Source organism: Apium graveolens, chromosome 5, assembly GCF_009905375.1.
Source record: "Apium graveolens cultivar Ventura chromosome 5, ASM990537v1, whole genome shotgun sequence".
In the NCBI taxonomy this organism is placed as follows: domain Eukaryota; kingdom Viridiplantae; phylum Streptophyta; class Magnoliopsida; order Apiales; family Apiaceae; genus Apium; species Apium graveolens.
Window position 1 is genome coordinate 233,840,074 of NC_133651.1, and position 21,220 is coordinate 233,861,293.

At 35.4% G+C, this 21,220-nt stretch overlaps 1 non-coding gene across 1 annotated transcript; it reads right to left on the reverse strand.

Annotated features, from left to right (window-relative positions):
- Nucleotides 1-15,552: 15,552 nt before the first annotated feature.
- LOC141662601 (small nucleolar RNA R71) lies at nt 15,553-15,659 on the reverse strand. Its single transcript, XR_012550707.1, has one exon. It is a non-coding gene; the product is annotated as a small nucleolar RNA R71 (small nucleolar RNA).
- Nucleotides 15,660-21,220: the final 5,561 nt, after the last annotated feature.

Below are 21,220 nucleotides of genomic sequence, written 5' to 3' on the forward strand. Positions count from 1 at the left end.
TTCACATGATACAAGATAAAATATTTTAAAATCTCGTAAATTTTGTAGTAACATTACGACGAATTAGTTTATGTTAAATTTATAACAAAAGTTTCCAATATGTTTGGTTTTGGTATAAACAACTTGTACATTATCGAATTATGATTTTTTTCCCAAAAAGCGAAATGTATATTTCTAAGAAATCAAGGATATCTTCGCTCAGATAAACATGATTTTTAGAGAGACTGAAAACATGGACATCTTGTTTATTTTATGTCCTTCCGACTCTTCACTCTTTTTGCAATTTCTGAATGTTTTCTCCAATTATTGGATAGTTTTGCAAGAAATTTTCAAGAAATTTCAAAAAATTCTACCATATTATATAGGATCAAAAGCTATAAAGTGTTTTGATGAACAATTGTTGTTATTGTGTGAAGTATTTGATGAATAACGGTTGTACTGGTGTGAAGAGGAGTCATGAAAAAAGTGTTAATTATTCATTTATGTTCCCGAGAACGTAGATTTCAAGACAAAGTTAAGTCTCATGTGAATAAATTAATGAGCCAAGATGAATTGTTCTCATTAGTTGACGGTACAGTTTCAACACATACTATTATTTCTTGTCAGGTTGAAATTATAAAATATGATCTTCAACAGTTGTCTCGGATTTATCAGTCAATTTGAGAACATAAAGCTACTAAATTACAGAAAGTCATCCTTTCAGTTACGTCCCATGTAATACAATCATGGGTTCATATTTGTCTCGTGCACTTTCATTATTTTTAAGTCCCATGTTTGCCTCATGTACTTTTATTATTTTTATTGTGATATTTGTGTTACATGTACTTTTATCACACTATCATGCACAAAGCTGTGGATTTTCACGAAAAATGCCACACTGCTCTTCAGAATAGGGGCATGTTCTGCGTATATCTCACCCTCCATAAACACTGCTGTAAGACGTATTTCCTCTATTTTTTATATGAGGATTTGACTTTTTCACACAATTCAATGTATTTTGACCGAGTTTGCAATTTAAATTATAAGTAACTCAGTGGATAATATTTATGAATTTTTGTGAATAATAGCAGGTGATTTCACGAATATATTTTGTTAGAATATGGCTTGGTTTGGTATATTGCCCCAAACACTAAGACTTCGGGGGTCTCGCTAAAAAGGAAGTATTTGTAGGCTATGAGGATGGGGTTAAAGGTTATAAAATTTGGTCTTCATATGAAAATATGGTCATATTAAGTAGAAATGTAGTCTTTGATAAAAAATTCTATGTTTAACTCTACTGTGAAGTCTACTGTTATTTCAAAAAGTGGTGGTGTTGAGAAACAGGTGGAGTAGGGAGTCACTGAATATGAGAGAGTGAACCACAACAAGAAGTTCAACAACTACAGTCAGAATCAGAATCACCAGTTTCATTATTACTAATGGTAAATCAGTACAGTTTGGCTCTTGATTGATCGAGGAGGGCTAATTATTGGGTGCCTCCAAAGAAATATGATTTTTAAAGATATGGTTCCATATCCACTACAGGTTGTTGATGAGGTGGATCTTATCTCTGATGAGCCATCCACTTACAAAGAAGCAGTTACATGTACTGAGTCTACAAAATGGTTTGCTATAATGGGAGATGAAATGGAGTCACTTCTGAAGAATAAGATTTGGGAATTAGTCAAGCGGCCTCGAGATAAAAAGATTGTCACTTATAAATGGGTCTATAATAAGAAGGAATGAGAAACATCTTTTGAGGCTATTAGGTATAAAGCTCGGTTAGTAGCTCGAGGGTTCACTCAAAAAGAGGGAGTAGACTACAATGGATCTTTTCGCCAGTGGTCAGACACACTTCCATCAGGGTTCTACTAGCAAGCACATCAGAATCTAGAGCTTGAACAACTCGATGTGAAGACAACTTTTCTAGACAGAGAGATGGAAGAGGAGATATACATGACTCAACCATATGGTTTTCAGGTTCGTGGTAAAGAAGACTATGTTTGCAAGTTATTGAAGTCCTTGTATGGATTAAAACAGTCTCTGAGGCAATGGTACAAGAAATTCGATAACTATATGATATGTATTGGCTATACCAGGAGTCTATATGATTGTTGTGTTTATTATAGTAAAACAACAACTGGTTCTTTTATTTATCTGGTCCTGTATATGGATGATATGTTTATAGCTGCAGAAAACAAGTCTGATGTTAAGAAGTTGAAGGGTCTTTTTAGTGCTGAGTTTGAAATGAAAGATTTAGGCGCGGCTCGGAAAATTCTGGGAATGGAGATATATAGGGATAGAAGTAAAATAGAACTCTTCTTGTCACAGAAGGGATACATTCAGAAGATTTTTTCAAGATTTAGCATGTCTATAACAAAGCCCATAAACACTTCTAGTGCTGCAAATGCACACCTGTCCGTTGTTTATGCACCTAAATCTGCTGAGGATAAGCAGTACATATCTCGAGTTCCATATGCTAATGCAGTGGAAAACTTTATGTATGCAATGGTCTGCATTAGACCCAATCTTGCACAGTCCGTCAGTATTGTTAGTAGATTTATGAGTGATCTTGGAAAGGAGCATTGGTAAGTTGTCAAGAGGGTGTTTCACTACTTAAAAGGTATGTCTGATGTTAGTCTCATTTATGAAGGTGATACAGAGTGTTTGGTGACAGGGTTTTTAGCCTCTGATTATGCCGGAGATGTTGATAGTAGAAGATCTATGATTGATTATACTTTCACTCTGGGTGATTCAATTGTCAGTTGGAAAGCTACTCTGCTACCTACGGTGACTTTATCTACTATAGAAGCAGAGTACATAAAATTGACAGAATCAGAGTATATAGCATTGATAGAAGCCGCAAAAGAAGGAATCTGGTTAAAAGGTTTGGTCAGTAATTTGGGTCTACATCATGATCAGGCTACAATGTACTGTGACATTCTTAGTGCAATCTCTTTAGCCAATGATCAGATCCATCATGAGCGGACTAAGCACATAGATGTGAGATATCATTTTTTAAAAAGTGAGAACAGAATCATGGTGAGAAAAGTGGGTAGTGTTGATAACCCAGTTGGTATGCTCATCAAGCCGGTTCCATAGAGCAAGTTTCAACATTGTTTGAACTTGCTAAATGTTCGGAGTTGTTGATTGCCCTTTTAGGACACAATTTGAGACATAACATTTTTTATGATACATCTGGCATTGTTATGGTGTATCTAGTACATTTGTTTTTTGTGAGATGATTCAAGTCAAGGTGGAGATTTGTTAGAATATGTTTTGAATCGGTATATGTCCCAAACACTGGGATTTCGGAGGTCTCGCTGCCCGGTCAGCGAGTCGGGGTTTAGGGGAGAAGTGCCCTGCTCTATGGGTTCATGGACGCAACATGATGCCCGATGGGGGTTCGGGGGAAACACCCCAACCTCTATGGTATCTTATGTTTTACGCTGCAATTATCTGTTTTGGGATTATTTTTCTGGGTTTTTCTGTGACCGCCTAGAAAATATTATATAAACTCTTTAGGGCATAAGCTAAACATATGTTGTAATCTGAATTCTCAAAATCAATAAAAATTTTCTCTTCAGCGTATTTGTGTTCTTTTCTTTACGTCTATATATATATATATTCACACTCTAATGAGAATTTCTTAAAATGAGAACTGTGAGAATCGGTGATTTATGTAATTAAAATTGGTGATTTTTTGAAAAGTTGAAATTTCAAATTTGGTAAATTAGTGATTTTATGCAAACCAAAAAATTTAAAATTTATTATATCACCAAATTTGACTAGGAAAATTACCAGTTCTCATATTTCTCATTTTAAAAAGTTCTTATTTGAATAGAAGCCTATATATATATCCACCCAATAATTTTAATTTTGCTATGCTCATTAACATAACGCCCTCCTCAGAATGATTCTTTGCGAAGTATGTATTACAAGACTAAAATAAAATTTCACACACACAAGAAAAATTATCATATTCCTTACTCCTAGTTAGTTCGCGTATGTATATTTAGAGCTGTTCACGAACCGAGGTGTTTGCGAACAAGCTCGAGCTCGGCTCGGTAAGAGCTCGGTTCGTTAAGAACTCGAGCTTAAACTCGAATACGAAAATGTGTTCGTTAAGGAAACGAACTCGAGCCGAGTTTTTTGTATGTTCGGCTCGGGCTCAGCGCGAGCTCGGCTCGAACTCTTTCGGCTCGAGCTCGACTCGATAAAGCTAAAAAAATACAAAATATTCAGAATATTTTTACAATATATCACCATTTATGTTAGATAGATACATTATACATAGATATACATGTAGAGATATGCAGGCCAAATTAGAATCTTCGAAAACACATTTCCATACACTTCCATCCACTTCAACCAAATCGTCGGAATTAAAAACACATCTCAAGCCAATATCTTTAAACAACAACTCACTTGCATACACTTGTTGATGAACCCTGAATTTGAAGACATTTTTTGATACAATTTTGTACATTGGGTGTCAAGTTGTGTTTGTGTGTGTATTTTTTATTGAAAATCTAGTCTCTGTAGGAGGAAACAGAGAAATTGATGCTGAGAGAGGCGGGGAGTCAGGAGAGATAAGGATTGAGGGAGATGAACATTATTTAGGTTTAGCTTTTTTAATAATTTGTGTTGGGTTTAAATCCTGGGTGGGGCTTCAATCAGTTGGTGTGGGTCAAAAAATGGTATTATTTTTATTTGTTAATGGGTTGCTCGTTTACGGCTCGAACTCGGCTCGGCTCGTATTTGTTTGCGAACAAGCTCGTGTTCGACTTGTTAGTTAACGAGTTCGAACTCGAACACGTTTTTTTGTTCGATAAGAAAACTCGACTCGACTCGGTTCGTCAGAAAAATAATAAATACTTGGCTCGTTTACATCAAAACCCAGCTCGATTCGGTTCGTTCGGGAACCGAACCTATGTATGTTTGCATAATTGTAGGACCATTCTCCCTGAGTGACAAGACTACTAGTCTTCCTCTCTTTTAGTCTTTCCTCAAACTATAACCGTCATTTGACACAACACTCTCTTCAATTTCACTAGTACCCCTCGCATAAAAATTTATAAAAACACACACACGCGAATAGAGAGAGCAAGAGAAGAAGAAGAAACGGTTTGTTCTGTGATCGTCTTTATGTGGGTTTACCGCTAATGTCATTCTCCGGCAGCAAGAGATCATGTTCACTTATGTCCACTACAGTTTTCTTACTTGCCATTTCATGTCTACTTACATGGGCACTAACTAACTGCAAAGTCGAGGCACTGAGGATTTTACAAGAAGAAAAAGTAGCTTTTGGAGATGTTAAGAGATCGATAACACAAGATGGTCTAGGAAAGACGAGAAAGATTAGTAGTGAAGCTGATCATTTCCGTGAATTTTTCAACGGAAAAGTTGTAGCACATTCTGATTTTAACAACAACAAGGATAATAGTACGGATAATAATAAGGGTTTTCAAGACAACAAACGAAGAGTACCGAGCTGCCCAGATCCTCTCCACAACTAGTAGATTATTGCTACTACTTGCGCTAGCTATATATTTGTATCCAAAATACCCACGTTTTCCTCATCATTTTTGTTTAAGTGTTTCGTTGGATTGCCGATCCAAGGGAGCAAACCGTGGGTATTTTGGTAACTCAACAATGCAATTATCTATATTTTTTTTTCACTTGGGAGTATGAAGATTCAAGAACCAAGGTTCATGTTTGCTTGTATATAATGCAATATTAAAAAATAATACTATGATTTCGAATTTTTACTAATTTATGGCAGTTATTCATAATTTGGTCTTTGCAAGTAATGTATCATAATGAAAGTGAAAGCCAGTTTCAGTGAAGGAGGGAGTGTCGTGATACATGTGTGTTTATTACTGCATCTACCAATATAAATGAAACAACCCTATTTGTTTCACTGTTCAGGCATTATTTACTGTGTTATCTCTGTGTCGTAGAAGCTTGATAGTTTGTCTATATTCAGTAGTTATCTTTTCACCCTTTACTGTCCTTTTCTTCTGTCAGTTTACATTTCAGGGTTTTTGCTTCAAGCTCGAGTACTACTACTCTCTAGTCTCTATTATGAGTGTTGTATACATGTGTCTATGTATTTTACCGCAAATTGCTGGAGCATAAAACACATGATTAAGCCAATACTAGTATGTTTAGGTTTTCACTTGTTTCGATGCATTTTAATAAATTTAAATTTATTATGAAAACTCAAATCTCAATTGGTGTACAAGAAGTTTGAATGGAGAAATCATTGATGGAATTATTCTGTACATTTTGTTGACAGCAAATATGATTTTACAATTGCAGAGCAATGTACATATACAGCTTTTTAGTTTGCAAACAAAATCATACCATGTTGGTGTAAACAAATATTTTGTTCATAACCTAGAGCTCTTCTTGGGAAGGGGACAATTCATAGGTACCATATAATCTAACGATTTGACTCTATTTGTTTTTATTTTTTGTATTTTTCTCAACATTTTAATTTTATTGGTTATAAATAAAGCGGATGAAATCTACCTAAACTAATGTATGTGCATTAAATTTGAGTCGAGAATGTAGTTGCATCTAACTAGTACTAAAGACATCAGAATCTAGTATATGACACTAATTACAAGCTTTAACTAATTTGCACAGTGTCACTGTGTACTCGTTTAAACAATAGAGTATGGTTAGCAAACAGTAGTGTATTGTTGTCTTCTGTACTTTATTGCATGGACCACGACATTAAGTTCTAGGATAAGTGTTGTCCAAAATAAAATATCAGTTACAGTTCTCATATTATTAACGTTGTAAAACTTGAAAGCCGGAATTGCTGGGCTAGGTCTTTAAAATTTAAATAATTAGCCGATTTTTCGAATACTCATTTTTAACCGAATATTCGTTTAAATTCAAATCGATTAACTCCGATTTTCTGAGTAGTGGCCCGAACCGATTTTACAACACTACATTTGTCTAATTAGAAATCAAAACAATATTAATCAAAAATTTTAAAAATGACAAACACCTATAAAATATTGACGCATTCCTGTCGATGTTTGAACTTAGTACAAACTAAAATAAAAGAGTAAATTGCTTCTTAAAGACCTCAATTCGACCAATATTAGTGTTATACAAGGACATTCACAAGTTACAGTTTGCATCATTTTTCTTTTGAACCCGATATAAATAACACATTTTTTTATACCTAATTTCATTTATTATGAAGAGGAGAAATAGCAATTTCAACATTAAAATTATTTCATATTTATTTCATATATTTCAAATTTATTAAATATTGAATTTTTTTAATTATACAAATAATTTCAATTTCAATTTTTGCCTCATAGCCTTAATTCAAAATTTTTATAATTCTACTACAATCAAATTATTACATAGATTATAACATTATTTTTAATTATATATTTAATTTAAATATTAAAATTAGTTAACGTTATTATTATTTGAGTGTGTATTTAATAAGAAAATTTCATTATTATTAATATTTTTTTCTTATTTAAAAATTATGATTACACATTTATTTAAATTTTATATTGAAATTCATGTTATACCTCTTACAAAGGGGTGCATGATGTTGCATTCAAGTCTATGGTAGGTGTAGTACACTGTAATTTGTGAAAGTCTATATATAATTAAGAAAACATTAAAATGAAAATCTCTGAAAATAATAAGAAAAATAATAAGAATTCATATTCATTTTTCTTTGTTGACAGAAGATGAGCTGGAAAACCAGCCCAAAAATACAATTGCAAGAGTTAATATTAATAAAACTATAGCAAGCCAGCACTATCCAAAATTAAAATGACAGGAAGGAGAATGGACAACTTAAGTAGAAAATCTGTAAAGTAAGATTGAGGAAGCAGCTAAAGCCTAAAGGCCGATTTTATGCTGTGTAAGAAGGACACAGAGATGATAGTCATAAGTCCATGAAAAAGTTCTTAAACTTTGTCCAATCGATCTTGAGTATCATGCATCAGATCCATTTAGGAATAGTAGATCTTCTATCTTCCATTTGTACGACCCTTTTATAGACCACATCCCTCTTCATACACTGTAGCTACTACACTGTATCTTGTATGTGTGTGTTGGCAGATTTATAATGTGTGGGTGTATCATATGTTAGGTACCTATCCAATCTCGTCTTAGCTTTGACTCATAGATTCAAGTAAAGAATTTTATTGACGAACGGGTTGACAAAAGATTTTATCTTTACAACATTGAAATACCTTTTACTATTCATCAGGGGTGAAACAGAACTTGAAAATGATAGTTACAAAACCACTGTTACAACTTACAACCAGTGTTGCAGTCAAGAATTATGAACATTTGGATCAAATTTAACCTAACCTATTCTTCATATTCTTGATCATCACTGGGATCTAGGAATCCAGAATATTGGGATTATAGATACTTACCATATTTCTTTTGTTTGATTTTTAAATAAAATGCGGGGCTTAAAAATTTTCTGGCATAAAGTGTAGTCCGGACTGCAATGTTATGCACTCGTTCTTGAGAGAAGGGATATCAAACCATAAACATTAAGACATATTCTACTGAATGACTCTCTCCGTGTCGCTATATTATTTACCTACTTTTTAATTACGCTTGACACACTTAAAAAATTTAAACATTTTATTTTGATTTAAAATAAAAAAAATATTCAAAATTATTTCAAAAACAATGTATTACGGACCTTACGGTAGTTTTAAAAATACATGGGGGAGTACATGAATATTGCATTAGTTGTAATTAGTGTTTATAAACACTGGCTAATCCTTTGCAGAGTGATTATGATATTATACAGAAATTCTGGCATCTCCACAAAAAGTAGGCAGGTTTTGCCCAAGACATGCATAGGGATTATATACAACTCATTCTTTGGACCGACTTTAATTTTAGTAAATATATAAAAGTTGATGTGTGAATTTGAGTGAGAGGAGGAAGAGAACACAAAATAAGCAGAGAAATCAACGTAAAAAATAGATAAATTAAAGAGACAAGAGGGTACTGAATACGTACTGTGCGGCGGAAGAAGATGAAAAGAAAGAAAAGCTGAGGGAGGAAAACTGGTAGCTTTGGGAAGCTATTTTGTTTGTTAGCTGTTTGGAATTGGAATCATTTTGATCCTCCCCCACCCTCTCTCCTCCTCATAAATAACTGACTCACTTGTTTTGACTTGTAGTTCACTAAGCTAAGCTCTCTCATTATTATTAGTGTTTTTTTGTGTTCATCGATGCATCAAACATGTATGTGTATATATATGATGCTATATTACATTCAAATCATCATGTTCCATTTAGATTCTTCATTACCCTAATTGGTTAAATTTTCTGCGTTGTTTTTAATACTAACTTGAGATTATTTTAGAAGAATATTGGGTGTCACTTATATGTATACCTTAGTTAATCATTGGTGAAAGCCAATCTTAACATATTTTTCTTAGGAATTTTTTAACTTGTCTAGTGGTTTATGTCAAGTTTACCTTCCTCCGAGAAGTTACAAGTAATATTTATTTATGTAGCTCATGAGAATGTAGGATAATACAACGAGTAAATGCCAAATCAAGGTTCTTACCCAATTGAGTAAATCTATGCACACGGGTTTGTAAGGATATCGAAATGGTTGTAGGTATGTGATGTTTGTTACGTCGCTTTGTCGTGCATTCTCAAGGTTAAATTTGCAATTACTGTGCGGGATCTACAAGAAATTAATTTCAACAAATACTCCTAAGAGAGATTAACCTAGGTTCAAGTTTTCGTGATATTTTTTTTTTGTAAAATTCGAGGGAAATATTAGAGCAACCACATTTTTTGGAAAATCAGGTAAGTTTTTTACTTTCAGTCTGAACCATCTTTTTACTCGATAGAATAGATTTCTTTCGTAAAATATGTTACATTTTTATATTTCTTGATATTCTACAGGTTCTGCCCCATAAAAGACCTACTAATATTAATTATTTTCATATTTTAAAAATTCTTACACGGGTTTACAGGCATACCTGATCATTTAGTTCATGTATATGCTGAATTTACTTTCATATTTAAAAAATCCTTACACCAGTTCATAGACATACCATGTTGAATATAATAAGAGAAACAATCATCAAACAAACATTTAACGCGTTTCATGCCCTTGCTATGTTTTCTAACCATAAACAAATCACTACATATAATTATTTTCACTAGTTCAATTCTCATGAAACAAATTTCATTTAGTTTTCTTATTTTATATATAAGATGGGGGAGAAAAATAAAATTGTAAATATTGAATCAAAACATCTAACGTTGTTAAACAAAAGAGAGAAAATAGAGTATATTTTCCTAAATGATGAGACTACATTTAAAAAACACTATTGAGATTTCAATATAGATGTCTGCTAACAAAGCATAAAAAATTTACGAGGTTAAAATAGAAAATAACCTGTTTATAAAAGAGTTAAGAGTAAAATATATTTTATATAATCATGCTAAAGTTGCTAAAGTCTATATATAGGTAAATCTCGATAAATTAATACTCACAGGATTGTAATTATTAATCAATTGAAATTTTAATTAATCGATAAATTAATAAATTAATAAATTATTTAATTTATCGATATATATTATTATTTATATATACATAAATATTTGAATATATATATATATCAAAAATATTGTTGATTATTATGATGTATGAATACCGTAAAAAAATATTGATTATTTTGACGAAAATAAAGCGGGAATGATGGATGTGAGTTAATTGTTATGAGAAATAAGGAAAAAAAATAGATGTTAAAGATGAGCTTGAACGGATCTCATTTAAAGCACTAACACATGCATATAAGGGAGTACGCGGTTCAGATCTGATCTGTTTCGGGATAAACGTCGAATCAAATCGTGAATAGTGGTTTTTGAAAATTGTCATCCGTAACCACAAAAAAATTGTCATCCGTAACCGCAAATGGTTACGGTTAACCGCGTCAATTGCGGTGCGAATTTGTGATTATTGCGGATCGGTTTACGGTTCAACCATTTATTATAAAATAATTAATAATTTACAAAAATAAATAAATCACGAACATTAATAAATTTAAGTTTAAGTCACCTGATAAGTTTATATTTAAAACTAAAATACAAACTAATACTCAGTACGTAGTAAGGATACTAAAAACATAACAAAATACACCCCGTATGGAAAATTAGAAACATAAAAATTAAGTTACAAATTTTGCATCTTAGTGACTACGGTGAAACTACTTCAATATGAATAAATTATAAACTTAAGTATTAGCGAAAGCCAAATAATCTTAGAATATTAAAGAATGACTATTATAAATAATAAATATGTTTATTTATTAATTTATATGATATCAAGTATATTTTTGAAAATATATTTTATTATAAATATATTTCGCGGTTCGCGGTTTCAATTTTACAATTTTTAAAAATTTTAAACCGCATCTAAACCGCGAAAAACGATTGTTAAAATTTAAATTCGCAACCAATCTGCTTTTCGCGATTATCCATGAAATGCGGTTCGGTTGCGAACGATTGAGCCGTTCGTCTGTATATCTCTGAGGATGCATATTACACTAGATATTCATATAATAAATATGTAGAGCTCCACATCAATGCAATAACAAGAATATAAGATGAAGTACATAGTCTTATTTTAATTTAAATGTACATCTTGGGATATATTTACCCCGTATATATATATAAGATAGAGTTTTGTTGAAGTTCTTAAAGTCCATATATGTTCTGCAAGTAAAATATAACTTAAAATATTGTAAAACATATTATATTTCGAAAGATGTTCTATAAATATCACTATCTTATTAAAAATCTTCCAGATTGTATATATTATACGTAGAAAGTTGAAAAATATATTATTTTACAAAACCATGTTAATTTTGTATAATGTAATTGTTCATGTTGTACCTGTAAATCTATGAGATTTGTAATATTTGGCTAAATTAATGATATTTGTGAAATTTGTTTGTAAAAATAATACGTTTTATATGATATTTAATTTGAACATAGATGAACTCTGAAGATTCCAATAAAAAAGGTGGACTCCGTAAAAATTTATTATATATAGGAACGAATATAGTAATAGGTAATAATAGGTAAGTGAGTAACTAAATCCTCATCAGTTACTTGGTGACATGAGAATGGGGCTATATTGTGACAAGTGTACAACATCCCGACATTAAAAAAGGTACTTGACGTTCAACTTCCATATCTAGTTATCTATTTTCATCATTTTGATTTTTGTATTTAATCAAAATTTATTTTAAAAAGTGAAATAAAGAATATATTTATCATACAAATTTTATTTCATTAAAATCATTATTAAATATATGTTTTTACGTGATTCATTTTATAAAATACAACAATTTTTTTTAAATATTCAAAATGAAATCAACAATATTTTTTACCAAACATAATTAACTCATTTTTTATGTTAAAAGTTAAAGTTAAAAAAAATCATGTACTCTATAAAAAGAATTATAGAATACTGGTAAAAATATAGAGTATATAAAAAAACCAAAAAATAATTATATAACACTAGTAAACATATACATTACACCTACAACTGAAAAACCCAAAAATAATTATAGAACACTAGTAAAAATATATATTACACAAAAAAATTAAGAATCCAGAAAATAATTTTAGAATACATGAAAATTATAAAAAATTAATAGAAGATACACAACACAATAATAATAAAAAAACACAATGTGTTTGTGTTGTGTAAAAATAATTATAGAATGCATTACACTATAGTGGACATATTATTATAGAATACTTGTAAAAATCTATTGTACACAAAAAAATGAAGAACCGAAAAAATAGTTACATAACACTAGTAAAATATGCGGTGCACCTAATAATGAAGAACAAAAATAATAATTATAGAACACTAGTATGAATGAATATAGAGTACACAAAAAAAATGAAGAACCCAAAAAATAATTGCAGGACTGTTGTGCATATGTTTTGTACTTGATGATTTCATAAACAAAACGTGTAAGTGGATTTTACTTAGTGAAATAATGTAGCACTCGACGGATAAGAATTACAGTCCCGATGGATAACTCATTGTAATCCCGACGGATGTTAACTTGTTATTCATCGAGTGAGTAGCTTATGTAATAATAAGTTTGTAGCACAGTTATGTATGCACCTTTGTATAGAATCTGTAGTAGCATATAAGTCATGTTGACTTTAACTAGATATGCAGAATAGGTTGATTAATTGTACATAAATGATGTCTTGTAATTCTGTATAAGTGAAATGAAGTCATATGCTTGATTGCTACCCGACGGATAACCTACAAAGCAACCGACGGATGATCAACAACCCGACGGATGATCATGTACTCAACTAATAAAGAATTCAAACAACAGTTGAACAGTGAAAGCTGAGCACAGCCGTCGAGATTGATAAGTGGCATTTTATACCACTTAGAACGTCTTAAAATGGCTTAAATTGGTGTCTTGAAATCAAGTATTTTGTGTATTTGATGCGTTTTTCTAGTGTTTATGCATTTCAGGGTAATAGTTGCATTTCAGGGGAGGAATCATCAAGAATAAGCCTTGGCATGTGTTCACCATTGCGAGAGGAAAGGAATGGGTAGATTACGGCGAAGAAACGGAGCAAGCTTGGAATTTTTCCAGTAGGGTCCTGCGCGCCCGCGCAGCAATGCTGAGCGGCCGCGCAGCAGCCTGCCCGCCCGCGCAGATATGCTGAGCGGCCGCGCAAGGTCGGGAAAAAAGCTGAATTATTTTAGACTTCTACTTCTGTGTGGCTTCCAACTTCTATGTAATCTGAGTTTTATGGGACTATTATATAGGTAGATTTGAGACGTTTTCATAGAGAGTATTAAGAAGATTATGTTTTAGATTGTGTTTTACGCAAGAAGCAAAGGAGATAAGGAAGAAGACCGATTTAGCACACCGCAACGAAGAGGAAGCATATATTCTTGTGATTCTTGTTTCGTTGTAACGTTGGATGCTAGTTTTCTTACTTTGACTTATTTACTCTTGTGACGTACTCTGTTTTAATATAATTAGTGTAGTTATTATTTTCTTGTGTTGTTTGTCATGATTTCATATGAACCCATGATGGCGATAAGTTCTATTATGGGCTAATCGTGATCATGGGGTTACAACGGATTTATTATGGAATTCTTTAATTAATTGTTTAATACTTTAGTGTGTGATGATTGCATGATATCTAGTATTGGTTGTGCGTATTCGTCTTATGTGCGTCGCGAACATATAAGATAGGGTGTTAATCTCTTGTGAAGCGACGGTGGATCTTGAGATTTAGAACTTGCCATGCTAGCATAGGTTCATGTACGTTGTGCATGATTAGTGGGTAACTCTAACAGTTTTATTTGCCCTATATAATCAAAAGAAATAACTTGTGCTTAAATCGTTGTGTTGTCAATTTCTGTAGACATATAGGAACTCAACATAATTGATGACTATTCAACTTCTATCTTAATTGTGGATGTTTGGTAGAATGGTATTAGTACAATGAAAGTTGGCTTTTATCAGTTTTGTGTTATTCGATTAATATCATCACTGTCACATGCTAAAGGTAATAACAATGGCTATAGAAGGAAGTAATAATGAAGTTGTGATCTCATGAGTGTTTTATTATTGATAATTTGAAGTGTTAGTTAAGTGGTTAATTAAGTAGTTAATTATAGTTAATATTTGATCAACAATTTTAAGTGTTATTATCTTAACATTGAGAAGTAATCATACATTGGTGAGTGAGTTTAATTAGACAATAAATTAGTCTGAGTCTCTGAGGGAACGAACTAGAAAGTATTCTATATTACTTGCGAACGCGTATACTTGCGTGAATATTAGCGCGTGTTTTCGCCCTAACAAGTTTTTGGCGCCGCTGTCGGGGACTCGGCGTATTTGTTTATTTTATGTGCTTACCATCATTGGTCATTAGGACTCAGTGATTAGGACATAATAGTTACTTACTCTTTTCGGTTGTGTTTCAGGTACTTTAGCAAGCGTTTATGCAAACTCATTCTCGTGCTCGCAAGAGGACTTTAGATACAGCTGAGGAGACTGACGAAGTTCTTGATATTCCGGAGAAGTTAGATTTTGAGGATTCGGATTCAGGAGCTGAGCAGAAAGAACCAGTAAATATGGGAGATCGTATTGTTCAAGCTGATCCAGCTCTTATGGATTTTTCTCGGCCTAAAATTGATGATATTCAGTCAAGCATCCTTCATCCGGCTATTCAAGCTAACACCTTTGAAATCAAGCCGGGCACTATTCAGATGGTGCATAATTCTGTTTCTTTTGGAGGAGCGACAACTGAAGACCCCAACATGCACATAAGAAATTTTGTCGAGATCTGCAGCACTTTTAAGTATAATGGTGTGACTGATGAGGCTATCAAGTTGAGGCTTTTCCCATTCTCACAGAGGGATAAGGCTAAAGACTGGTTACATTCTGAACCAGCTGGGTCCATCACTACGTGGCAAGATCTTGCGCAAAAGTTTCTGGTGAAGTTTTATCCAATGGCAAAGACTGCTGCTATGAGGAGTGCTCTTACTCAGTTTGCGCAGCAACCTACAGAATCTATGTGCGAGGCTTGGGAACGCTACAAGGAAATGTTGAGAAAATGTCCACATCATGGAATGCCGGATTGGATGGTGATCACTGGTTTCTATAATGGTTTGGGGGCCCAATCTCGGCCCATGCTCGATGCAGCAGCTAGAGGCGCCTTATGGGCTAAAAGCTATACTGAGGCGTATAATCTTATAGAGACGATGGCTGCAAATGAGCATCAAAACCCAACTCAGAGGATGACGTCAGGCAAGGTAGCAGGTATTCTGGAAGTTGATGCAGCCACCGCTATTGCAGCCCAGCTCCAAGCGCTATCAATGAAGGTCGATTCTCTGGCTACGTATGGAGTTAATTAAATAGCTATGGTTTGTGAGCTTTGTGCAGGTTCTCATGCTACAGATCAGTGTTCTTTTGTCAACGAATTTGTTCAGTATGTGAATAATTATCAGCGACAACAGCAGCCTGTGCCAGCGACCTATCATCCTAATAACAGAAATCATCCAAATTTCAGCTGGGGGAATAATCAGAATGCGATTCAGCCAACATATCAGCAAGGAATGGGTAAACAGTTTAACCCACCTGGATTCCAGCAACCACAGCAGTATGCTACAAGGCAATCATATCCTCAACAGGGAAGTACAGCTGCACCTACTAGTGCTGATTTTGAGGAACTTAAGCTGTTGTGCAAGTGTCAGGCGGTTTCTATCAAGACCTTGGAAAATCAAATCGGTCAATTAGCCAATGCAGTGCTCAATCGTCAACCTGGCACTCTTCCCAGTGACACGGAAGTACCAGGCAGGAAGGAAGCTAAAGAGCAAGTCAAGGCTATTACCTTAAGGTCTGGAAAAGTAGCTGATGCTGAAAGGGCAAAAGAAGTCGAAGCTGAAGTTAGAGATGAAGAATCTAAGCAAAAGGAGAAAGCGGCGGAACCAAGGAAGACTACTGTTGAACACACTCTGCCTGAGGCTAATACAGGGGAGAAACAACTCTATCCTCCACCACCTTTTCCTAAGAGATTGCAGCAACAAAAGCTGGATAGACAGTTTGGGAAGTTTCTGGAGGTGTTCAAGAAACTTCACATCAATATACCTTTCGCTGAGGCTCTGGAACAAATGCCTAGTTATGCGAAGTTCATGAAGACTATTCTTTCAAGGAAGGTGAAACTGGATGACCTTGAAACCGTTGCTCTCACGGAAGAATGCAGCGCTGTTCTGCAACAAAAGTTACCGCCAAAACTGAAAGATCCAGGAAGCTTCACCATTCCTTGCACCATTGGCAATCTAACTTTTGACAAGTGCCTTTGTGATTTGGGAGCAAGCATTAATCTAATGCCTTTGTCGATCTTTAAAAAGCTGGATCTACCTGATCCAAAACCCACATACATGTCGCTACAATTGGCTGACCGTTCCATTACTTACCCAAGGGGCATAGTTGAGGATGTGCTCGTCAAGGTGGATAAGCTCTTCTTTCCTGCAGATTTCGTTATTCTGGATTTTGAGGAAGATAAGAAGATTCCCATAATCTTGGGGAGGCCTTTCTTGGCTACTGGCCGTACCTTGATAGATGTGCAAAAAGGGGAACTTACTATGCGGGTCCAAGATCAGGATGTGACCTTCAACGTATTCAAGGCAATGAAATTCCCTACAGAAGATGAGGAGTGCTTAAAAGTGGATGTGATTGATTCCGCGGTTACTTCGGAACTCGAGCACATGCTAATGTCTGATGCATTGGAAAAGGCCTTAGTGGGGGAATTTGACAGTGATGATGAAGATAGCAACGAGCAATTACAATATCTGAACGCTTCTCCCTGGAAGCGAAAGCTGGACATACCATTTGAATCTCTTGGTACTTCTGACCTCAAGAACGCTGAAGGGAAGCTCAAACCATCAATAGAGGAAGCACCTACCTTGGAGCTCAAACCATTACCTGAACACTTGCGGTATGCTTTTTTAGGTGATTCATCTACGTTACCTGTTATTATTTCAGCTGACCTTTCAGCTAGTGAGGAAGACAAGCTCTTAAGGATTTTGAGAGAATTCAAATCGGCTATAGGATGGACCATAGCAGACATCAAGGGGATAAGTCCTTCATATTGTATGCATAAAATTCTGTTAGAGGAAGGTAGTAAGCCAACTGTGGAACAGCAGCGAAGACTGAACCCGATCATGAAAGAGGTGGTAAAGAAAGAAATTCTGAAATGGCTAGATGCAGGCATCATTTATCCTATTTCTGACAGCTCGTGGGTGAGCCCCGTACAATGTGTACCTAAGAAAGGAGGTATCACTGTGGTCGCAAATGAAAAGAATGAGCTCATCCCTACTCGAACAATTACAGGATGGAGAGTATGCATGGATTATAGGAAATTGAACAAAGCCACAAGGAAGGATCACTTTCCTCTTCCATTTATTGATCAAATGCTTGACAGATTGGCGGGACATGAGTATTTTTGTCTTCTGGATGGTTATTTCGGGTATAATTAGATTTGTATTGCACCAGAGGATCAGGAAAAGACTACCTTCACTTGTCCATTTGGCACATTTGCTTTTCGTAGAGTTTCGTTTGGGTTATGTGGCGCCCCGGCCACCTTTCAGAGATGTATGATGGCTATATTCTCTGACATGATTGGAAATAACGTCGAAGTGTTCATGGATGACTTCTCCGTCTTTGGACACTCATATGATGAATGTTTGAATAATCTGCGCGCCGTACTCAAAAGATGCGTGGAAACTAATTTGGTGCTTAATTGGGAGAAATGTCATTTTATGGTGCGTGAAGGCATTATCCTTGGGCATAAGGTCTCTAGCAAGGGTCTGGAGGTGGACAAGGCCAAGGTGGGAGTCATTGAAAATCTTCCCCCACCCAATTCTGTGAAAGGAATCCGTAGTTTTCTTGGTCATGCGGGTTTTTATCGGCGATTCATCAAGGACTTTTCAAAGATATCTAAGCCGTTGTGCAATTTGCTTGAGAAAGATGTGCCTTTCAAATTTGATGATGAATGTTTGGCAGCATTCGAGACTCTCAAGAAGAGTTTGATCACTGCACCAGTTATTACAGCACCAGATTGGACAGAACCGTTTGAGATGATGTGTGATGCGAGTGATTATGCGGTAGGTGCAGTTCTGGGACAGCGCAAGAAAAATATCTTCCATGTGGTCTACTATGCGAGTAAGACTTTAAATGGGGCCCAATTGAACTACACCACTACTGAGAAGGAGCTTTTGGCTATAGTCTTTGGCTTTGAGAAATTTCGATCTTATCTGCTTGGTACGAAAGTAACAGTATTCACTGATCATGCAGCTATTCGCTATCTGGTTTCTAAGAAGGATTCGAAGCTGAGACTCATTCGTTGGGTGCTTTTACTTCAGGAATTTGAGTTAGAGATCAAAGATAGAAAAGGTACTGAGAATCAAGTAGCTGACCATCTCTTTAGGTTGGAGAATCCCGATTCTACTTCACAAGATAGGACGTTAATCAATGAATCTTTTCCGGATGAGCAGCTGTTTGCAATTCAGGAGGAAGAACCATGGTTTGCAGATATTGTAAACTATCTCGTCAGCAATATAATGCCTCTTAATTTGACATTCGCTCAAAAGAAGAAGTTTCTGCATGAGGTGAAGTGGTATATGTGGGATGAACCATATTTGTTTAGACAGGGAGCTGACAAGATCATCAGGAGATGTATCCCGTTCTGTGAGACAGAGGGGATATTACGAGACTGCCATTCCACGGTTTATGGTGGACACTATGGAGGTGAGAAGACGGCAGCTCGTATTCTGCAAGCAGGTTTTTTCTGGCCTACTTTGTTCAAGGATGCTCATCAGTTTGTTTTAAGGTGTGATCGTTGCCAAAGAGTGGGAAATTTGTCAAGGAAGGATGAGATGCCATTAAATGTGATGCTTGAAGTCGAGGTCTTTGATGTGTGGGGAATCGATTTCATGGGGCCTTTTATCTCGTCTTGCAATAATCAGTACATCTTGCTGGCAGTCGATTATGTCTCAAAATGGGTCGAAGTTAAAGCTTTACCGACAAATGATGCAAAGGTAGTACTAAATTTTCTTCATAAGCAAATTTTCACAAGGTTTGGAACGCCTCGGGTAATCATAAGTGATGAAGGATCGCATTTTTGTAACCGTAAGTTCACTTCTATGATACAGCGTTATAATGTGAATCATCGAGTAGCTACTGCCTATCATCCGTAAACAAATGGTCAAGCGGAAGTGTCTAACAGAGAGATAAAGCGTATTCTAGAGAAGGTTGTTTGTCCGTCAAGGAAGGATTGGTCTTTAAAGCTCGATGAAGCTGTTTGGGCTTACAGAACAGCATACAAAACTCCACTTGGGATGTCACCGTTTCAGTTGGTGTACGGTAAGGGATGTCATCTACCGGCGGAGCTTGAGCATAAAGCCTACTGGGCATTGAAGAAATTGAACCTGGATTTAGATGCAGCTGGTAAGAAAAGAATGCTTCAGCTTAATGAACTTGATGAATTTTGACTTCAAGCGTACGAGAATAACAAAATGTATAAGGAAAAGGTGAAGAGGTGGCACGATAGGAAGCTACATCCTAAGTTATTTGTGCCAGGGCAACAAGTTCTGTTATTCAACTCTCGGCTCCGACTTTTTCCTGGGAAGTTGAAATCAAGATGGTCTGGACCTTTTATTGTCAAAACTGTGTTTCCACATGGAGCGGTGGAAATTTTTTAGAATGATTCGGACCAAGCATTCAAGGTTAACGGTCAGCGGTTGAAGCACTACTATGGGGACATGGCAAACCGAGAGGTGGTTAGTGCCATTTTGTTGACTACTTGAGAAAGGTACGGAATGTCAAGCTAATGACGAAAAAAGAAGCGCTGCGTGGGAGGCAACCCATGAATTGTTGTTACAGGAACCCTTAGAAGTTAATAACCTATCCAAAAACACAAAAAAATCAGAAAACAGGGGCTGAAAAAAAAAATTTCCAGAGACCCTCTGCGCGCCCGCGCAGCTTTGCTGAGCGGCCGCGCAGGGGTCGAGTTTCAGAATTTTTTTTACAGTTCAGAAAAAAAATAAAAAATAAAACACAAAAACAGTTGTAGCCCATAAACCCACGAATTATTCCCACTACCCCATCATTTTATCCCTTAATTCCCAAACCCTAATCTAATCCACACCCTATATATACATACACATATCCTACATATCTCTCAGAAAACTTCCTACACTTAAACCCTCTCACAAACATCAAAAATCAGTTCTTACACACTTTTATTCACGAATCAATGGCACCCAAGAGAGCACGCACTATTGACAGTAGCAGCACAGTTCCTACTGCTGATTCATCAAGGGGTACTGCTGCAAGACCTCGGTTAACTGACAGAGCTGCGGAGGAGGAGTACACTAGGCTGTTGGGGAAGCCGATTCTGAAAGAGAGGGTGTTTTTACCATCAGGGAGGGATGGTGAGTTGTTGCCCATGATTGCAGAGAAGGGGTGGATAGCTTTTTGTGAGTCACCCGAAGCAGTACCGATGAGCGTTGTTCGCGAGTTCTACGCGAACGCGAAGGCTGAAAAGAATGGGTTTTCTGTAGTCCGTGGGCTAACAGTTGATTATCATCCTGCGGCGATTCGTCGTGTGATTGGACAGCGAGAGAGGAAGCC